General features: G+C 43.1%; 1 pseudogene; it reads right to left on the minus strand.

Annotated features, from left to right (window-relative positions):
• Positions 1-1,985: 1,985 nt before the first annotated feature.
• LOC148504701 (uncharacterized) lies at positions 1,986-15,810 on the minus strand (annotated as a pseudogene).
• Positions 15,811-16,138: the final 328 nt, after the last annotated feature.

Genomic DNA, 16,138 nt, shown 5'->3' on the forward strand with positions numbered 1-16,138 from the left:
AGAGATATATCACAGAGATATCACAGAGCTATCACAGAGATATTACAGAGCTATCACATAGATATTAGAGCTATAACAGATATATTACAGAGATATCACAGAGATCACAGAGCTATTACATAGATATCACAGAGATATCACAGAGATATTATAGAAATATTACAGGGATATCACAGAGATATTACAGATATATTACAGGGATACCACAGAGATATTACATAGATATCATAGTAGTGTTAGCTTTAGTAGTTTATCACTGCATAGTATCTGTAGCTGATGGTTTAGAATATAGTTTTGTGTTTTTGTTTTCATTGTTAGCTTCTAGGTATATAGACCCAGATGTTAGCTTAATGGTATGTGCTATTTGTTTGTGTAAGGTAATTTATTGCTGGCATTATTAGTGGGAGTGTTGTGGGGGGTAGTTAGTAATCAGTGGTGTCACATGCTAGGTCTCCTATGTAAGGTTCATTAGAAGGCTGGACTATCCTTGGCTGGCGTGCCCCATTTTAGAAGTGCCCTATTTTAAAAGTGCCAATAACTTTTTAAATAGATTAATTGGCGTTATATCAGCTTTAAACATAAGTAAAACAGAGGGAAACCCACCGATCAACACACAAACAACAACCCAAACATTAATTGGACAAAGGGGGATGAACAATTGTGAGGTCACCTTCTCCATACTACTAGATCCTGAGGATACATAACCAGGACCTTCATCACTGAACTCCCTGTCTGGTGGCTGCATACACCTGGTGCCTCCCTTCCTACTATTGCTGCTGGCTCTGTGCTTTACATATAATCCTAATGTATACTTATCTGTGTTATGTCAGTTTACCTCTATGATAATGTACTTTTACCTTAGCTCTGTTTCTAAGTCTTATATCATCTAGCTCCAACCACTGTATATTTTATTATTTAACTTCTGCTCCCACCAAATTTCCACTTTTATTATACTCAGTAATAAACTTTTGCAGTACAGACTCTTTTCCCACACTGCACTATTACTTACATTTCTGGAAATCTGCTTTCTCCTACATTCTGTCTTCATTCCTACTTTTAACTTTTTCTTCCCCTAGTTACATCATCCTTACTATTACCATGTTTTCTTCAACTCCCACCTTCACTCAGTGTCTACCTAATCTTTTGTACTGCCCCTTGCTTCCACCTTTATCATTTCCCCCTGGTCTCCTAAACTTCCTCATCCCCTTATCTCCTCTCCTCTGTTACCTTCCTCCCCATCTTCTCCCATTACTCCACTTTTATTCTCTTATACTCCACCGGGGTCCTACTACCTCACTGCTAATCTCTCCTCCCACCCCCCTCTCCATGTCACTTCACCCCACATCCATCCACATATCATTAAGCTCCTTTCCTGCCCACCTTCTGCTGGCTCCCCTTCTAGCATTGGAGTTCGCTCCATCGCTACACTCTATTCATCTCGGTCCCCCAAACTAATCTCACCTCCATGCTACAGCAACTCTGATAATCTCATTCAAATCTCTCCAACAAACTCTGTCTCTCTATCCTGTGCCCTCTGGAATGCCAGGTCAGTCATCATTACTGAAACCTGGATTTTACCCTCTGACACCACTTCTCCTGCAGCTCTCTCCTCTGGGGGCCTCTCCTTTTCCCACACCCCATGACCTGGGGGTCGCCATGGTGGTGGTGTTGGGGTCCTTCTATCCCCTGGTTACTCATACCAACCCATTCCCTCTGAACCATCCCTTACATTCTCTTCATTTGAAGTCCATGCTATACGCCTCTTCCACCCAGTAAACCTCAGAGTAGCTGTCATTTACCGTCCCCCTGGCCCTCCCTCCAAGTTTCTTGACAACTTTGCTTCCTGGCTCCCTCACTTTCTCTCCTCAGAACTTCCCTCTATTATTCTAGGTGACTTCAATATTCCAATTGATATCCCCACAGATTCCTCTGCCTCCAAACTCCTCTCCATCACATCTTCACTTGGTCTCTCCCAATGTACCTCCTCACCCTCCCATGTGAGTGGCCATGTGCTTGATCTGGTCTTCACTCACCGTTGTGATATTTCTGATCACCTCAATTCCCCATTCCCACTTTCTGACCATCACCTTCTCTCTTTTAACCTGTCCCTCTCTTTCCCCTCCTCTACCTCCAACAGCCACCATCACTAAGCGTAACATTGACGCTATCGACAGTTTCATTTACTTCCCTGCTTGACTCACTTCTCTCACCTATCCTCTATCTCTCCTGCCCTGAACAAGCCACTTCCCTATACAACGCCTCCCTTACTTCTGCTCTGGACTCTGTTGCTCCAGCGATCTCTACTCACACTAGCAGATCTACTCCTCAACCTTGGCATTCCAAATGCACCAGATACCTGCAAAAGTGTTCTCGAACTGCCTAGCGACAGTGGAGAAGATCACACTCTTAAGGCAGATTTTCTCCATTTCAAATTTCTGCTCTCATCCTATAGTGCTGTGCTTTCCTTCTCTAAACAGTCATACTTCAAGAACCTCATCTCCTCTCAGTCCTCTAATCCCCAGCGTCTATTCACCACTTTCAACTCCCTCCTTCGCCCACCACCTCCTCGTCTCCCCTCCTTGCTCACTGCCCTTGACTTTGCTACCTGCTTTACATTAAAATTGATTCCATACATCAGGACATCGTATCCAACCAGTCCCCCAGCTCTCCACCTCCTCCTTTCCCAGATCACCCCTTCCCATCAACTTTTGCCAACTCTAACATCCTTCTCCCCTATATCTGGAGAGGAAGTCATGGCCCTCATCTGGTCCTCCGCCCCATCCACCTCCCCCCTTGATCCTATCCCCTCCCGCCTCCTCCGCTTCCTCTCTCTCTCTGCCTGCTCCCTTCTTGCCCACCTCATTAACCTCTCCCACTCATCAGGCACTGTTCCTTCTGCATTCAAGCATGCCCTTGTCTCCCCATACTTAAAATATCGTCCCTTGATCCTAATCTTCTTTTTAACTACCGACCCATCTCTCTCCTCCCCTTTGCCTCCTGTCGAAGCTGAATAATTGGCTGAGACAAGTTCAGTTTAAAATTTAATCGCGGCGACGCCATCTTGCGAATGGCCGCAAGACTCCATTTTGGAAATTAGATTGCAAGACACCATTTTTGTGGTCAGCGTCAATTCAAGTTAAAACTCAGGAGCTAAGAACAGATGGCATTGTTTTTGTTAACCTACCAAGGGCAACTGGAAAAACAAGCTTTCTGAGTAAAAGTAAATAAGAAGAGACAATGGGTATTTTTACATACAAATTGGGAATCCCTGGATGCAGATAAAGTATAGTTGTGGCGATTGTAATATAATATCTACGCAATTGGATTTGTCTGAATCCTAGACAGAATGGCCCCAAATTCCACAGCTTGAGGTGGTAATACATTTGCATTTCACACAAGAGTCTGTGAGAACAAAAGAGGTTTTGTTTTCCTTTGAACACACAACAGGTGGGGGCCTGCTGACAGAGGGCATGTAGAACTACAACCCTCAGCCATCCACACTGCTGGATGTTCACTTCGTGTATGAGAAATTATGCACTGAAATCTCACCCATTAATAACTAGCATCCTTATATCAAACCCCGAATACTCACACACTACATATTCGCACACAAGGTTCCATTAGCATCAAATTGTATGATTCAAGTTGGTTAAGTTAGTTTAAATGCTAAGAAATAGAGGTTTTTGATATCTAAGATATTATACATGATAAGCAAGATGTGTTTGGTTTCATTCTGATGCATACGCTTTTTACAGAATCCCGGTGTTATCGGTGGAGAGATCGCATCATGCAAACTCAAGTTACGGATCGCAGAACTTACAAGCAACAAAATGTTTAGTTGATGGAATGTTACAGGAGGCGTTACCAGAAAGACTCCGGCTGTTAGAGGCAGGGAAAGTCTATTTGAAAGAACCTGTTAAATGTGTCGTTACATATGCTTCTCCTCTGGGAACCAATGAGATCAGCAGGAAGTTCCCCCTTTGTCCTGTTTCAGTCTGGGGGGGAATAAATACATGTGTCCGAACACTGGTTTACCAGTTCATGCTGAATTTTGGGTGAACTGAGGATATCTAGTCAGAAGTCTATCTCTGGGTCCAGAGGCGCAGCGTATGTATAACCGTACTAGGGTCTGTATTATTTCCTTTTACGCCTAACTTGTGTATATATAGATTGCGTGTAACTGACTGTACTTTTACCTGAATAATACTTGTGCGTTGGAAACACAGATTCCACTCCTGTCTTTATTTGCGGTTAAACTGCGTACGCAATTAGCGTTCTGTTTAGAGGTTTTAGGCAGGGTTTTGTCTTAGAGGTTTTAGGCAGGGTTTTGTCTTAGAGGTTCTAGGCAGGTGAATCTTAGAGGTTTATAGGAAGGAATATATTAAAAGGTTTATTTATGAATTCAACACTCCACACTCCTTGAGCGGATTGTCTACAACCATCTTACCACTTTCTTTCCTCCCACTCCCTCCTTGACCCTTTTCAGTCTGGCTTCCATTCTCTCCAATCCACTGAAACTGCCCTCACGAAAGTCAGCAATGACCTCCTTGCTGCCAAATCCCAAGCCAATACTCTCTTCTCATTCTCCTTGAGCTCTCTGCTGCTTTTGACACTGTGGACCACCCTCTCCTGCTGCATATCCTTCACTCCCTTGGTCTACGTGAAACTGCCCTTTCCTGGCTGTCGTCCTACCTCTCTGACAGATCTTTCTCAGTTTCCTCTCATGACTCCTCTTCCCCCCCACAGCCTCTTACAGTAGGTGTTCCCCAAAGTTCTGTTCTTGGTCCTCTCCCATTCTCCCTCTATACTTCGTCTCTAGGTGAACTCATCAGCTCTTTTGACCACCCATTATCATCTCTATGCTGATGATACTCAAATCTACCTTTCCTCCTCTGATCTCTCCCCCTCTCTTCTGACTCATATCTAGAACTCTCCAACTGTCTCTCTGCAATCTCTTCCTGGATGTCCCAGCAATTTCCTAAACTTAATATGTCTAAGACAGAGCTGATCATCTTCCCACCCTCCCACATAACCTCACTTCCCACTATTTTTTTATCAATTGATGGAATAACTATCTCATCTAGTCCCAAGGTGCGCTATCTTGGAGTTATCCTGGACTCATCCCTCTCCTTCAAACCACATATCCAGAACCTTTCACAGTCCTGTCATTTCCATCTCAAAAATATTTCTAAGATCAGACCCTATCTCACCCAGGATGCTACTAAATCCTCATACACTCACTGGTCTTCTCCAGATTGGACTACTGTAACCTCCTCCTATCTGGCCTCCCCAAATCCCATCACTCTCCTCTCCAGTCTATCCTTAATTCTGCTGCATGGCTTATCTTCCTCTCCAAATGCTCTACATCTGCCTCCCCTCTCCTACAAGCCCTCCACTGGCTCCCCTTCCCTTTTAGAACCCAATTTAAGGTTCTCACGCTCGCTCACAAAGCCCTCACCCAATCTTCTCCCATATACATCTCTGATCTCATCTCCCTTTACGCTCCTCTCCGCTCTCTTCGTTCAACTAATGCACGCCGCCTCTCATGTCAGCTGATTACTTCCTACCACTCCCGCCTCCAAGATTTTGCACGCACTGCTCCCCACCTCTGGAACTCTCTCCCACTCCCGATCAGACTCTCCACCTCTTTGCAATACTTCAAACGGGCTCTCAAAACCCACTACTGCATCAATGCTCTCCAGCTCTCATTCTAACTCCCTGCTACATGCTCCTTCCTCTCCGCCTACCCCATCTGTGTCACCACTGTTTATCTTCCCCCACCTTTTTAGATTGTAAGCTCTCGTGAGCAGGGCCATCTACCCTATTGTGCTTCTCCTTACTATAGTGTCATTTACTTCTTACTCACCACTAGGGCACCTAACACTTGGTTGCTTATCATCTGATGCTTATCTGGGTGATATGGTCACTAATGTAGCAATATATATTATCCATGTCCTGTATTGTATTGTTCTGTAAGTCGCTTGTCTACAATTTGTTTATGTACTTTGTAAGGCGCTGCGGAACACATGTGGCGCCATATAAATAAATGATAATGATAATAATAATAATAATAATAATAATAATAATAATAATAATAATAAATATCACAGAGATATCACAAAGATATTAGATAGATATTACAGAACTATCACAGATATATCACAGAGTTACCAGAGCTATCACAGAGCTATCACAGAGTTATCGCAGAGCTATCACAGAGAGATCAAAGAGTTATCGCAGAGTTATCGCAGAGTTATCACAGAGGAATCGCTGAGTTATCGCAAAGCTATCACAGAGAGATCACAGAGTTATCACAGAGACATCACAGAGTTATCACAGAGAGATCACAGAGTTATCACAGAGAGATCACAGAGTTATCACAGAGAGATCACAGAGCTATCACAGAGCTACCACAGAGCTATCACAGAGTTATCGCAGAACTATCACAGAGCTATCACAGTGATATTACAGAGCTATCACAGAAATATCACAGAGAGATCACAGAGTTATCACAGAGTTATCGCAGAGATATCACAGAGAGATCACAGAGCTATCGCAGAGCTATCACAGAGCTATCGCAGAGCTATCACAGAGTTATCACAGAGAGATCACAGAGTTATCACAGAGAGATCACAGAGTTATCACAGAGTTATCACAGAGAGATCACAGAGTTATCACAGAGAGATCACAGAGAGATCACAGAGTTATTACAGAGTTATCGCAGAGATATCACAGAGAGATCACAGAGCTATCGCAGAGCTATCACAGAGCTATCACAGAGAGATCATACAGCTATCATAGAGTTATCACAGAGCTATCACAGAGTTATCGCAGAGAGATCACAGAGTTATCACAGAGAGATTACAGAGCTATCACAGAGAGATCACAGAGTTATCGCAGAGCTATCACAGAGCTATCGCAGAGAGATCATAGAGCTATCATACAGTTATCACAGAGCTATCACAGAGAGATCACAGAGTTATCGCAGAGCTATTACAGAGCTATCACAGAGATCACAGAGTTATCGCAGAGTTATCACAGAGTTATCACAGAGTTATCACAGAGTTATCACAGAGCTATCGCAGAGATTTCACAGAGCTATCACAGAGAGATCACAGAGTTATCGCAGAGCTATCACAGAGTTATCGCAGAGAGATCACAGAGTTATCACAGAGAGATTACAGAGCTATCACAGAGAGATCACAGTTATCGCAGAGCTATCACAGAGCTATCGCAGAGAGATCATAGAGCTATCAGAGAGTTATCACAGAGCTATCACAGAGAGATCACAGAGTTATCGCAGAGCTATTACAGAGCTATCACAGAGATCACAGAGTTATCGCAGAGTTATCGCAGAGCTAACACAGAGCTATCACAGAGCTATCACAGAGTTATCACAGAGAGATCACAGAGTTATCACAGAGAGATCACAGAGTTATCACAGAGAGATGACAGAGTTATCACAGAGTTATCACAGAGTTATCACAGAGAGATCACAGAGTTATCACAGAGAGATCACAGAGAGATCACAGAGCTATCACAGAGTTATCGCAGAGATATCACAGAGAGATCACAGAGCTATCGCAGAGCTATCACAGAGCTATCACAGAGAGATCATAGAGCTATCATAGAGTTATCACAGAGCTATCACAGAGAGATCACAGAAAGATCACAGAGCTATCACAGAGCTATCACAGAGCTATCACAGAGTTATTGCAGAACTATCACAGAGAGATCACAGAGTTATCACAGAGAGATCACAGAGTTATCACAGAGAGATCACAGAGTTATCACAGAGTTATCACAGAGAGATCACAGAGTTATCACAGAGAGATCACAGAGAGATCACAGAGTTATCACAGAGTTATCGCAGAGATATCACAGAGAGATCACAGAGCTATCGCAGAGCTATCACAGAGCTATCACAGAGAGATCACAGAGTTATCACAGAGAGATCACAGAGTTATCACAGAGAGATCACAGATTTATCACAGAGTTATCACAGAGTTATCACAGAGAGATCACAGAGTTATCACAGAGAGATCACAGAGTTATCACAGAGTTATCGCAGAAATATCGCAGAGATATCACAGAGAGATCACAGAGCTATCGCAGAGCTATCACAGAGTTATCACAGAGCTATCACAGAGCTATCACAGAGATCACAGAGTTATCGCAGAGTTGTCGCAGAGTTATCACAGAGTTATCACAGACCTATGGCAGAGATATCACAGAGAGATCACAGAGTTATCGCAGAGTTATCACAGAGATATTACAGAGCTATCACAGAGTTATGACAGAGTTATCACAGAGCTATCACAGAGCTATCACACAGCTATCACAGAGTTATCACAGAGAGATCACAGAGTTATCACAGAGCTATCACAGAGCTATCACAGAGCTATCACAGAGTTATCGCAGAGAGATCACAGAGCTATCACAGAGAGATCACAGAGTTATCGCAGAGTTATCACAGAGATATTACAGAGCTGTCACAGAGTTATGACAGAGTTATCACAGAGCTATCACAGAGCTATCACAGAGTTATCGAAGAGAGATCACAGAGTTATCACAGAGCTATCACAAAGCTATCACAGAGTTATCACAGAGTTATCACAGAGCTATCGCAGAGATATCACAGAGCTATCACAGAGAGATCACAGAGTTATCGCAGAGCTATCACAGAGTTATCGCAGAGAGATCACAGAGTTATCACAGAGAGATTACAGAGCTATCACAGAGAGATCACAGAGTTATCGCAGAGCTATCACAGAGCTATCGCAGAGAGATCATAGAGCTATCAGAGAGTTATCACAGAGCTATCACAGAGAGATCACAGAGTTATCGCAGAGCTATTACAGAGCTATCACAGAGATCACAGAGTTATCGCAGAGTTATCGCAGAGCTAACACAGAGCTATCACAGAGCTATCACAGAGTTATCACAGAGAGATCACAGAGTTATCACAGAGAGATCACAGAGTTATCACAGAGAGATGACAGAGTTATCACAGAGTTATCACAGAGTTATCACAGAGAGATCACAGAGTTATCACAGAGAGATCACAGAGCTATCACAGAGTTATCGCAGAGATATCACAGAGAGATCACAGAGCTATCGCAGAGCTATCACAGAGCTATCACAGAGAGATCATAGAGCTATCATAGAGTTATCACAGAGCTATCACAGAGAGATCACAGAAAGATCACAGAGCTATCACAGAGCTATCACAGAGTTATCGCAGAACTATCACAGAGAGATCACAGAGTTATCACAGAGAGATCACAGAGTTATCACAGAGAGATCACAGAGTTATCACAGAGTTATCACAGAGAGATCACAGAGTTATCACAGAGAGATTACAGAGCTATCACAGAGAGATCACAGAGTTATCGCAGAGCTATCACAGAGCTATCGCAGAGAGATCATAGAGCTATCAGAGAGTTATCACAGAGCTATCACAGAGAGATCACAGAGTTATCGCAGAGCTATTACAGAGCTATCACAGAGATCACAGAGTTATCGCAGAGTTATCGCAGAGCTAACACAGAGCTATCACAGAGCTATCACAGAGTTATCACAGAGAGATCACAGAGTTATCACAGAGAGATCACAGAGTTATCACAGAGAGATGACAGAGTTATCACAGAGTTATCAGAGAGTTATCACAGAGAGATCACAGAGTTATCACAGAGAGATCACAGAGAGATCACAGAGCTATCACAGAGTTATTGCAGAGATATCACAGAGAGATCACAGAGCTATTGCAGAGCTATCACAGAGCTATCACAGAGAGATCATAGAGCTATCATAGAGTTATCACAGAGCTATCACAGAGCTATCACAGAGAGATCACAGAAAGATCACAGAGCTATCACAGAGCTATCACAGAGTTATCGCAGAACTATCACAGAGAGATCACAGAGTTATCACAGAGAGATCACAGAGTTATCACAGAGAGATCACAGAGTTATCACAGAGTTATCACAGAGAGATCACAGAGTTATCACAGAGAGATCACAGAGTTATCACAGAGGGATCACAGAGAGCTCACAGAGTTATCACAGAGTTATCGCAGAGATATCACAGAGAGATCACAGAGCTATCGCAGAGCTATCACAGAGCTATCACTGAGAGATCATAGAGCTATCATAGAGTTATCACAGAGCTATCACAGAGAGATCACAGAAAGATCACAGAGCTATCACAGAGCTATCACAGAGTTATTGCAGAACTATCACAGCGAGATCACAGAGTTATCACAGAGAGATCACAGAGTTATCACAGAGAGATCACAGAGTTATCACAGAGTTATCACAGAGAGATCACAGAGTTATCACAGAGAGATCACAGAGAGATCACAGAGTTATCACAGAGTTATCGCAGAGATATCACAGAGAGATCACAGAGCTATCGCAGAGCTATCACAGAGCTATCACAGAGTTATCACAGAGAGATCACAGAGTTATCACAGAGAGATCACAGAGTTATCACAGAGAGATCACAGATTTATCACAGAGTTATCACAGAGTTATCACAGAGAGATCACAGAGTTATCACAGAGAGATCACAGAGTTATCACAGAGTTATCGCAGAAATATCGCAGAGATATCACAGAGAGATCACAGAGCTATCGCAGAGCTATCACAGAGCTATCACAGAGTTATCACAGAGCTATCACAGAGCTATCACAGAGATCACAGAGTTATCGCAGAGTTGTCGCAGAGTTATCACAGAGTTATCACAGACCTATGGCAGAGATATCACAGAGAGATCACAGAGTTATCGCAGAGTTATCACAGAGATATTACAGAGCTATCACAGAGTTATGACAGAGTTATCACAGAGCTATCACAGAGCTATCACAGAGCTATCACAGAGTTATCACAGAGAGATCACAGAGTTATCACAGAGCTATCACAGAGCTATCACAGAGCTATCACAGAGTTATCGCAGAGAGATCACAGAGCTATCACAGAGAGATCACAGAGTTATCGCAGAGTTATCACAGAGATATTACAGAGCTGTCACAGAGTTATGACAGAGTTATCACAGAGCTATCACAGAGCTATCACAGAGTTATCGAAGAGAGATCACAGAGTTTTCACAGAGCTATCACAAAGCTATCACAGAGTTATCACAGAGAGATCACAGAGCTATCACTGAGCTATCACAGAGCTATCACAGAGCTATCACAGAGCTATCACAGAGAGATCATAGAGCTATCATAGAGTTATCACAGAGCTATCACAGAGAGATCACAGAGTTATCGCAGAGCTATCACAGAGCTATCACAGAGCTATCACAGAGATCACAGAGTTATTGCAGACTCATCGCAGGGTTATCACAGAGTTATCACAGAGCTATCGCAGAGATATCACAGAGTGATCACAGAGTTATCGCAGAGTTATCACAGAGATATTACAGAGCTATCACAGAGTTATGACAGAGTTATCACAGAGCTATCACAGAGCTATCACAGAGTTATTGCAGAGAGATCACAGAGTTATCACAGAGAGATCACAGAGTTATCACAGAGTTATCACAGAGAGATCACAGAGTTATCACAGAGAGATCACAGAGAGATCACAGAGTTATTACAGAGTTATCGCAGAGATATCACAGAGAGATCACAGAGCTATCGCAGAGCTATCACAGAGCTATCACAGAGAGATCATACAGCTATCATAGAGTTATCACAGAGCTATCACAGAGTTATCGCAGAGAGATCACAGAGTTATCACAGAGAGATTACAGAGCTAACACAGAGAGATCACAGAGTTATCGCAGAGCTATCACAGAGCTATCGCAGAGAGATCATAGAGCTATCATAGAGTGATCACAGAGTTATCGCAGAGTTATCACAGAGATTACAGAGCTATCACAGAGAGATCACAGAGTTATCGCAGAGCTATCACAGAGCTATCGCAGAGAGATCATAGAGCTATCATAGAGTTATCACAGAGCTATCACAGAGAGATCACAGAGTTATCGCAGAGCTATTACAGAGCTATCACAGAGATAACAGAGTTATCGCAGAGTTATCACAGAGTTATCACAGAGTTATCACAGAGCTATCGCAGAGATATCACAGAGCTATCACAGAGAGATCACAGAAAGATCACAGAGCTATCACAGAGCTATCCCAGAGTTATTGCAGAACTATCACAGAGAGATCACAGAGTTATCACAGAGAGATCACAGAGTTATCACAGAGAGATCACAGAGTTATCACAGAGTTATCACAGAGAGATCACAGAGTTATCACAGAGAGATCACAGAGAGATAACAGAGTTATCACAGAGTTATCGCAGAGATATCACAGAGAGATCACAGAGCTATCGCAGAGCTATCACAGAGCTATCACAGAGTTATCACAGAGTTATCACAGAGAGATCACAGAGTTATCACAGAGAGATCACAGAGTTATCACAGAGAGATCACAGATTTATCACAGAGTTATCACAGAGTTATCACAGAGAGATCACAGAGTTATCACAGAGAGATCACAGAGTTATCACAGAGTTATCGCAGAAATATCGCAGAGATATCACAGAGAGATCACAGAGCTATCGCAGAGCTATCACAGAGCTATCACAGAGTTATCACAGAGCTATCACAGAGCTATCACAGAGATCACAGAGTTATCGCAGAGTTGTCGCAGAGTTATCACAGAGTTATCACAGACCTATGGCAGAGATATCACAGAGAGATCACAGAGTTATCGCAGAGTTATCACAGAGATATTACAGAGCTATCACAGAGTTATGACAGAGTTATCACAGAGCTATCACAGAGCTATCACAGAGTTATCACAGAGAGATCACAGAGTTATCACAGAGCTATCACAGAGCTATCACAGAGCTATCACAGAGTTATCGCAGAGAGATCACAGAGCTATCACAGAGAGATCACAGAGTTATCGCAGAGTTATCACAGAGATATTACAGAGCTGTCACAGAGTTATGACAGAGTTATCACAGAGCTATCACAGAGCTATCACAGAGTTATCGAAGAGAGATCACAGAGTTATCACAGAGCTATCACAAAGCTATCACAGAGTTATCACAGAGAGATCACAGAGCTATCACTGAGCTATCACAGAGCTATCACAGAGAGATCATAGAGCTATCATAGAGTTATCACAGAGCTATCACAGAGAGATCACAGAGTTATCGCAGAGCTATCACAGAGCTATCACAGAGATCACAGAGTTATTGCAGACTCATCGCAGAGTTATCACAGAGTTATCACAGAGCTATCGCAGAGATATCACAGAGTGATCACAGAGTTATCGCAGAGTTATCACAGAGATATTACAGAGCTATCACAGAGTTATGACAGAGTTATCACAGAGCTATCACAGAGCTATCACAGAGTTATTGCAGAGAGATCACAGAGTTATCACAGAGAGATGACAGAGCTATCACAGAGCTATCACAGAGTTATCACAGAGTTATCACAGAGTTATCGCAGAGCTATCACAGAGCTATCACAGAGTTATCACAGAGTTATCACAGAGCTATCACAGAGAGATCACAGAGTTATCGCAGAGCTATCACAGAGAGATCACAGAGTTATCACAGAGTTATCGCAGAGCTATCACAGACTTATCACAGAGTTATCGCAGAGCTATCACAGAGAGATCACAGAGTTATCACAGAGTTATCGCAGAGCTATCACAGAGTTATCGCAGAGTTATCACAGAGCTATCACAGAGATCACAGAGCTATCACAGAGCTATCACAGAGCTATCACAGAGAGATCACAGAGCTATCATAGAGTTTTCACAGAGATATCACAGAGAGATCAGAGTTATCACAGAGTTATCGCAGAGCTATCGCAGAGAGATCACAGAGTTATCGTAGAGCTATCACAGAGATATTGCAGAGATATCACAGAGTTATCACAGAGCTATCACAGATATCACAGAGCTATTGCAGAGCTATCACAGAGTTAGGGTTAGGGTGATATGATATCCCTAATCATAACGGTAACCCTAGTCGTATCCCTAACCCTAATGGTAACTGTAGCATATCCCTAATCCTAACAGTCACCCTTGCCATATCCCCAGCCCTAATGGTAGCCCTAGCCGTATCCCTATCCCTAACGGTAAACCTAGCCCTATTACTAACTCTAACGGTAACCCAAGCCATATTACTAAACCTAACGATAACCCTTGCCGTATCCCTAAGCCTAGTCACATCCTGAATGCTAACGGTAAAACTAGCCATATACCTAACCCTAAAAGTCACCCTAGCCATATCCCTAACCCTATCGGTAACACTAGCCATATCCCAAACCCTAACAGACACCATAGCCATACCCCTAACCCTAACGGTAACCCTAGCCATATTCCTAATCATAATGGTAACCGTAGTCGTATCACTAACCCTAATGGTAACCGTAGCATATCCCTAATCCTGACAGTAACCCTAGCCATATCCCCAACCCTAATGGTAGCCCAAGCTGTATCCCTATCCCTAACGGTAAACCTAGCCATATCACTAAGCCTAACAGTAACCCTAGCCATATTACTAAACCTAACGGTAACCCTAGCCGTATCCCTAAGCCTAGTCACATCCTCAATGCTAACGGTAACACTAGCCATATACCTAACTATAAAAGTCACCCTAGCCATATCCTTATCCCTAACAGTAACCCTAGCTGTATCCCTTACCCTAACGGTAACACTAGCCATATCCCAAACCCTAACAGTCACCATAGCCATAGCCATACCCCTAACCCTAATGGTAACCCTAGCCATATTCCTAATCATAACAGTAACCATAGCCATATCACTAACCCTAATGGTAACCGTAGCATATCCCTAATCCTAACAGTCACCCTAGCCATATCCCCAACCCTAATGGTAGCACAGTAAACTAACAGTCACCCTAGCCCTATCACTAACCCTAACGGTAACCCAAGCCATATTACTAAGCCTAACGGTAACCCTAGCCATATCCCTAACCCTAACCCTAACGGTAACCCAAGCCATATTCCTAAACCTAACAATAACCCTAGCCGTATCCCTAAACCTAACGGTAACCATAGCCGTAACCCTAACTGTAATTATAACCCTAGATGTATCCCTAACCCTAACAGTAAACCTTGCCACATCCCTAACTTTAACAGTAACCCTAGCCGTATCCTTAACACTAACATTAACCCTAGCCATATCCCTAACAATAACGGTAAAACTAGCCGTGTCCCTAACCCTAATGGTAAAACTAGCCGTACCCCTAACCAAACGGTAACCCTAGCCGAATCCCTAATCATAACGGTAACCCTAGCCATATCTCTAACCCTAATGTTAACCCTAGCCGTATCCCTAACCCTAACGGTAACCCTATCCGTATCCCTAACCCTAATGGAAACCCTAACGGTAACCCTAACCATATCACTAACCATAAACCTAACCTTAATGGTAACCCTAGCCGTATCGTTAACCCTAACAGTAGCAATAGCCGTATCCATAACCCTAACGGTAACACTAGCCATATCTTTAACCATAACAGTCACCCTAGCCGTATCCCTAACCCTAACGGAAATTCTAGCCATATCCTTAATAATAAAGGTAGCACTAGCAATATCCCTATCCCTAACAGTAACCCTAGCCGTATCCCTAATCCTAGCCGTATCCCTTACCCTAACGGTAACACTAGCCATATCCCAAATCCTAACAGTCACCATAGCCATATCCCTAACCCTAATGGTAACCCTAGCCATATCCCTAACCCTAAAGGTAACCCTAGCCATATCTCTAAACCTAGCCGTATCCCTAACCATAACTGTAACACTAGCCATCTTGGTAACCCTAGCCGTATCCCTAACCCGAACAGTAATTCTAGCCATATCCCTAATACTAAAGGTAGCACTAGCCATATCCCTATCCCTAACAGTAACCCTAGCCGTATCCCTAATCCTAGCCGTATCCCTTACCCTAACGGTAACACTAGCCATAACCCAAAACCTAACAGTCACCATAGCCATATCCCTAACCCTAATGGTAACCCTAGCCGTATTCCTAAAACTAGCCATTTCCCAAACCTTAATAGTAACCCTATCCGCATCCCTAACCCTAATGGTAACCCTAGCCATATCCCTAACCCTAATGGTAACCCTAGCCATATCT

This window comes from Taudactylus pleione, unplaced genomic scaffold, assembly GCF_031769625.1.
Source record: "Taudactylus pleione unplaced genomic scaffold, aTauple2 ptg000460l, whole genome shotgun sequence".
NCBI classification, from domain to species: Eukaryota; Metazoa; Chordata; class Amphibia; order Anura; family Myobatrachidae; genus Taudactylus; species Taudactylus pleione.